Source organism: Carlito syrichta, unplaced genomic scaffold, assembly GCF_000164805.1.
Source record: "Carlito syrichta isolate Samal-C Ts95f unplaced genomic scaffold, Tarsius_syrichta-2.0.1 Scaffold288919, whole genome shotgun sequence".
Taxonomy (NCBI): Eukaryota; Metazoa; Chordata; class Mammalia; order Primates; family Tarsiidae; genus Carlito; species Carlito syrichta.
This window is the reverse complement of record NW_007233015.1, coordinates 52,609-59,913: the sequence shown is the minus strand read 5'-3', so window position 1 is coordinate 59,913 and position 7,305 is coordinate 52,609.

Below are 7,305 nucleotides of genomic sequence, written 5' to 3'. Positions count from 1 at the left end.
CTTCCACCTCAGCCTTCCAAGTAGCTGGAACTACAGGTGCGCACTACCACGCCCGGCTCATTTTGATTTATTGTAGAGATGAGGTCTCGCCAACTTGCCCAGGCGGGCCTCGAACCCGCGGGCTCAGGCAGTCCACTCACCTCAGCCTCCCAAAGGCGTGGGATTACAGGCTGAGCCACCGAGCCCGGTTTTGTTTTATTGCTTTTAAGATCCTGTATATTTATCCAGATTTTCACGTTATCTCCCAGGTTTTCCTAACGGTTGAATGCTCAGAGACAGTTTTGTTTTAGTAGAGAATCTATACTAGTCTTTATTTTAGTAGTTTTGAATTTATTAATGAGAATCAGTATAAGAGCGCAGACTCTGGAGCCAAACAGTCTGGGCTTAAGTCCTGGTTCTTTCTGACCTTGAAGTTCATCTATAACATGAGGATAATAATAGTATTTACTTGTGGGATGGTTATGAGAATTAACACGGGTTAATATACATAAACTTCTGGAACAGCACCTTCTATTAGAGTAAGCGCTCTATACATGCTTTTTGGACTTTTGTTTTCAATTCTTTTATTTTTATTTATTTATTTTTACCTGCATCTTTTGAGTCCGTAATATCATTCTCCGTTCTTGTTGTAGCAGTGTCTGTTTGAAAGGTTGTTGAGTGCAGTCGTTGTTTTTCCTGCAGATGTTTTATTGAAATTGTGGTAATTTCTTCTAGCTCTCTATAATAGGCATAAGATATAAGAGGAAAAATTTATTTGTATTGTGGGAGAGTTATAAACTATATAAGCAAATTGATTTTGGACTTGAAATTTTTTTTTTGGTTACAGGGTCTCCCTCTGTTGCCCAGGCTGGAGTGCAGTGACACAGTCATAGCTCACTGCAGCCTTGAACTCCTGAGTTTATGTGCTCCTTCTGCCTCAGCCTTCCCAGTAGCTGGGACTACAGATGCATCTACCATACCTGGCTGATTTTTAATTTTTTTTTTTGTTGAGATGGGGTCTTGCTGTGCTGCCCAGGCTGGTCTTGAACTCCTGTGCACAAGCTGTCCTCCCACTTCGGCCTCCCAGAGAGCTGGGATTACATGTGTGAATCACTGTGCTCAACCTGAAATTGTTGAAAGAGGACGGTCATATGAAGAGCTGGTTGATTGGTGTTCATTCAGGCTTTTATAGAACACGTGCTAGGCTTGCGGAGCAAAAAAAGTAATGTTTTTGCCGTTGGTCATATGCTCGGTGCCTTTTTTGAGTAAGCCATTTGAGCTTTCCAAGGTACCGAAAGTCATGAGTACTGTAATACAGATGTGCAGAAATGCTGTGTGAATACAGAGGAAGGAGATTCTTCAAACTGAGGGAAATAGAGCTTCTTAAAGAAAGTCGCGTTTATGATTAGTTTTGATGGACGGAGATGGAGATAGTAGGAAGGGAATGATATCCGACCAGTCATTATAAGTCAAGGTATTTGCTTGTGTAGGCAGTTGGGTCTAAACACCATGAATTCAAAGCAAAGGAAGAAGTGTTTTTTGGGGGGGTTTGGCATTTAGGGTGTGTGGGGATGGCTGGGCTGCAAGACAGGTGAGGACTAGAGGATGTGTTCATTAAGAAGTTTGGACTTGATGTTAGTAGTAGGAGCAGTTGAAGGCTATGACATGATCACAGTTTTTAGAAAGGTTTGACCCTAATGCCCAGATGTAAGAAATGATGAGAACCTCAGTAAGTTTGAGGGGAAGAAATGATATAATTTGAACTGGAGGGATGAGAGAAATTGACAAGGTGAAAATTACCCTTTGGTTCCTACTTTGTGTAACTAGATAAATGGTGTCTGTTAACCCAAAGAGGCAACACAGGAAGATGTGGCGACTAGCTGTTGTTGAAGGCTGAGAAGTGGGAGGGAGAGAATGATTGCATGTGTTGATTTTGAGGTTCTTGAAAGACATCCAAGTGGAGATGTCCAGAAACCATTTGGAAATTCAGGGTTGAAACTGGAAGATACAAGAGTACAAATTTGGAAGGCATCACATTGATGGAGAACACCCGATCCAGCTGCTAAGGATTTTGGCTCTGGAGCCAAGGCTACTTGAGTTCGTCTTTTGCCCTATTTATTAGCTGCGACCGTAGGCAAGATACATAACCTCTTCCTGTGTTTCATAATTAGTACCTAACTCATTGGGTTATTGGAAAGATTAAATAAACTGATATGTGCAGAGCATGCTTGAGTCACCATAAGCTCTTGATAAATGCTGCTTTTTGTTTTGGTGTTTTAAATTGTATAGTTCAGTTCAACAAGTGTTTGTCTGCCTTATGTTGGTAATAAGATGAATTCCACTCCCTCCCAGCCCCCCCCCCCCCAGTCTGGAAAGCCTTCTGCAGGAGGTGAGCCTCTGCTGAAACTTGAAGGCTAAGGAGTTAGTCAAGTGGAGGGAACAGCATAAGCCAGAGTAGAGACGCAGTGGAGGAAGCGCGCAGTGTCATGGCCTGAGGGTCTCGGATTTGTGCTTCAAGCCACCTTCCATGCATGCGTTCAAGAACAAGAGCTCCCAGTCTAAGGTCAAAAATTAGGGTCCTAGTTAATGATGGGAGCTCTGTCACAGTATTAGTTAATTGAGAAAGTATAGCACAAAGTGATTTAATTTTGACCTTTTTAATCTGCATATTGAAAAAAACTACAGCGTAGATGCTTTGGGCTTTCCTCCCTACTGCCTCAGTGCTGAGATGTCTTGGGGAGGAGAGGAAACGAGTCAGTGGTGAGCACTGCAGCATCCCTACTGCCTCCAACTTCAGACATTTTGCTGCTCTTCTCTCCTCACTTGTTCTTTTTGTCTTTTTGGGTTTGCTCAGTGCCCCCTTTATTTCCTGTTTGGGAGGGAACTGAGGGAAATGTGGATGTGTTATATCCTTTTACGACTGGAAACCTCTAGCTGTACTTAAGCTGTTGAACATTTAGTCGTCAGTCCCAGGAACGTTGCTGTGACTGGAGATGAAATGCACACAGTAGCCCGTTTCTGTGATGTGGCTGTAAAGACAGTGGAAGGGGCCCCATAAGTGCATTGCCCTGCTCGTGGCTCCAGAAAAGGGGTGCTTCGGACAGGACACTTCTGAGTTACCATCTTTAAATGGACTAATAACACTTGCCCAGACTGTTTCATCATCTGATAAGATGGTGAACACAGCCGGGTGTGGTGGTTCATGATTGGAATCCTAGCGCTTTGGGAGGCGGGGGCGAGAGGATTATCTGAGCCCAGGGGTTCGAGACTAATCTGGACAACTTGGTGAGACCTCGTCACTTCAATAAATAAAAAAAAAAAATTAGCTGAGTGTGGTAGTGCATATCTGTGGTTCCAGCTACTTGGAAGGCTGAGGCGGAAGGATCACCTGAGCCCAGCAGGTAGAGGCTGTGGTGGACATGAGTGTGCCACTGCACTCCAGCCTGGTGACAGAGTGAGACACCTACTGGAAAAAAAAGATGGTGAACATAGAAATTATTTATAAACTTTGGCACTTCAAACATGCGTATAAAAGAGGAGATTATAGAGGCACATAAGAAGGAAGTAGAGAAGATAATGGTGGTGGAAATACAAAGAATAAAGTAATTGCTGTATAACACAATATGTAACTAAAAAATCATTATGTTCTGGTTTGACTGTGTTAGAGATGTAGTTTAGAGGAGGTAAATATTCTCACTTTTTAAAGAAGGAAGATGGGGAATATCTACTTTGAGATTTATTGTGGGCACCAGGAATTTAAGTCTTCCTGATTCATTTCTGTACTTTTACTTTGATTTATGAAGTGGGAGGGAGGGAGGAATGAGACTGGGAGGTGGCCCAGGGCAGTGGTTCTCAGCCTTGGCTGCTCATTAGAATCATCAGGGGAGCATTTAAAAATGCCCTGTTTGAGTCCCAGTATTCTGACTTAAATGGTCTGGAGTGGTGCCCAGGCGTGCTTTTTTTTCCCCCTTAAAAGTCTGACTGCTAATAAAACCTACCTCATGGTCTTTGAAGTTGCATTTACTGACTGTATATTAAAACATGCTTCAATATACATTTCTGTTGCTTTCTTATTTGTCCTTTTCTGCTGTTAATTTATGTTTGGTTGATTTTTGAGTTGGGGTCTCACTCTGTTGCCTGGGCTGGAGTTCAGTGGCAGGATCCCAGCTCATCACAGCCTCAACTTCCTGGATTCAACTCAACGTCCTGAGTAGCCGGGACTATAGGCGCATGCCACCATGCCCGGCTAATTTTTCATTTTTCATTGACTTTTTGAGTCAGCTAAGTGCTCCCATAGCTTTTCATCAGAATGCCACTGCAGTATAAGGAGCGTGACCTCATCCTGGGGTGGGAGGAGGAGGAAATAACGGGAAGATCGGAGTGAGAGTTATCTGGGTAGCTTATACTGCCAGATCAACAAGTGGCATGCCGGAAATGTCTTTGTTTTGTGCTGTGTTAAAAACAAACTGAAGCCAGGCTCAGTGGCTCAGCCTGTAATCCCGCGCCTTGGGAGGCTGAGGTGAGTAGATTGCCAGAGCCCGTGGGTTCGAGACCCGCCTGGGCAGGCGAGACCTCATCTCTACAATAAATAAAAAAATTAGCCGGGCGTGGTAGTGTGCGCCTGTAGTTCCAGCTACTTGGAAGGCTGAGGTGGAAGGATCGCTAGAGCCCAGCAGGTCGAGGCTGCGGTGACCGGGAGCGGCCACTGCACTCCAGTCTGGGTGACAGAGTGAGACTCCGACTCAAACAAACAAACAAACAAACAAAACTGAAAATATTGCATTTTGCCACATATAGCTTAGTTTTAACATATTAAGAAGTTTTTCAAAATGATAAAAGGTGATTTATTAAAAAACATTATGTATGAAGTACTGGTAATATAGCAGTTAAAGTACTCTCTTTAATAGAGCTTGAATTAAGTGGGAGACATCTGGGTTTTTTTCTTTTCTTTTCTTTTTTTTTTTTTGAGTTAGGATCTCTGTCATCCAGGCTGGAGTGCAGTGGCATGATCATGGCCCATTACAACCTCCACCTCCTGGTCTCCAGTGATTCTTCTACCTCTGCCTCCTGAGTAGCTGGGATTGCAGGTGCTTGCCACCAAGTCTGGCTGTTTTTTTGTAGAGACGAGGTCTTGCTACGTTGCCTAGGCTAGTCTCGAACTCCTGGACTCAAGTGAGCCTCCCACATTACTGGGATTATAGTCATGAACCACAGTGCCTGGTCTGAGATGTGTTGTATATACATACACACACAAACTATAATATGTCAAGTGGTAATAAACGCCATAAGGAAAATTAAAGCACATATAGGAACGGTAATGTTAAGTCTGTGCTTTTATTTTATTTTATTTTATTTATTTATTTATTTATTTAGAGTTGGAGTCTCACTCTGTTGCCCAGATTGGAGTGCAGTGGCCGCTCCCGGCCACCACAGCCCTTCCAAGTAGCCGGAATTACAGGCGCGTGCTATCATGCCCAGCTAATTTTTGATTTATTGTAGAGATGAGGTCTCGCCAAGTTGCCCGGGTGGGGAACCTGCGGGCTCAGGCAATCCACTCACCTCAGCCTCCCAAAGCGCTGGAGTTTACCGGCTGAGCTACCGAGCCCGGCCGAGTCTGTGCTTTTAGGTGGTCTGGGAGGGTCTTACTGAGTCGCGTTTGAGCAGAGATCTGAATGATGTAAGGTAGCAGTGGTGCATACGTCCAGGGGACGTTTCCGTCCATCTGTCTGTTACTATCGTAGGCAAAATTGGCTGGATGGATTGTCATCCTCTTTGGATGGAATTATAAGAAGCGATGATGTCTGTGTGACTATTGATCTGGAGATACGTGCCAGCTACATTAAGCAGAAAATGGTCATTTCTGATGTGACCGCCAGATAGAAATTCTCAAGGTCACACAATCCAAATTGTAGAATGAGTGTGTTGTTTTGTGACTGAGTTGCTTCTCATGTTGGCAACTTTGTGCATCAATAGCTCTTTATTTACAGACGGTGATGGCTTCTCTTGGGCACCATCAGATAGAGAAAATTGGTCTCCAGATTTTACTTAATTATAGTGAGGTTAGCCGGGCATGGTTGCATGCACCTGTAATCTCAACCGCTTGAGTCCCAGGGGTTGCTTGGGCTACATAGTTTGAGACAAGTTGGGATACCATAGCAAGGCTCCCATTTCTTTAAAAAAAATGTATATCAGCCGGGCTTGGTGGCTCAGCCTGTAATCCCGCGCCTTTGGGAGGCTGAGGTGAGTGGATTGCCTGAGCCCGCGGGTTCGAGACCCGCCCAGGCGAGACCTCATCTCTACAATAAATCAAAAAAACTAGCCGGGCATGGTGGCACGTGCCTGTAATTCCGGCTACTTGGAAGGCTGAGGCGGAAGGATCGCCAGAGCCCAGCAGGTCGAGGCTGTGGTGGCCGGGAGCGGCCACTGCACTCTAGTCTGGGGGACAGAGTGAGACTCCAACTCAAAAAAATAAAAAAGTATATCTATATTTATAAAATATATGTATATAAAGCCAGCTTAGCAACCTAAAGGGATAATATAACCTAGGCGTTGAGCGTTTTAATGATAACAACTTGAACAATTTCTTTGAAAAAGGTCCCACAGCAGATATCTTACTGGGCGTAGTGGGCTTAGAGATTGAGCTTCATGATGAACATTTTTCAGTGGTCATGTTTTCAGAACTTTTTCAGTTGAAGTCAGTTTAATTGAGAAACTAAAATAAGAGTGGTCTGGTGACACTTTTGGTTAGAGTGAATAGAGAGAATAGAACTTGGAACTCTTGATTCCTGTCATTCTGTGTCTTTTGGAGAACTTCTGTGCTAAGACATGGGATTTCCTGCCTAGCAACACAGTCCCTGCCTTGCATTTTGTCATTTGTTACCCTGTCTTCATGGTGTAGCCACTGACTTTTCCAAACTTAGTTTGTTTTGCACCAAGTTCTGCTTTACAGGAATACTTCTTTGGCTTTTAATACTGTAGTATTGCTAACACCTTTTCTTTTAGTAAATGATTTTATTTTTGGCTAATTATGTTTTAAATGCTTTTTGAGAACCTATCATTAATTTTGTGATTTCTTTATTGACTTCGAATGATGTTTGTAAATATTTATTTATTTATTTATTTAGAGTCAGCGTCTCACCGAGCTACCCAGGGTGGAATACATGACTCACTGTAGCCTCAAACTCCTGGGCTTAGGTGATCCTCCTGCATCAGCCTTTCTGGTAGCTAGGGATACCACATCTGGTTAATTTTTTTTTTTTTTGAGTTGGAGTCTCACTCTGTCGCCCAGCCTGGAGTGCAGTGGCCGCTCCCGGCCACCGCAGCCTC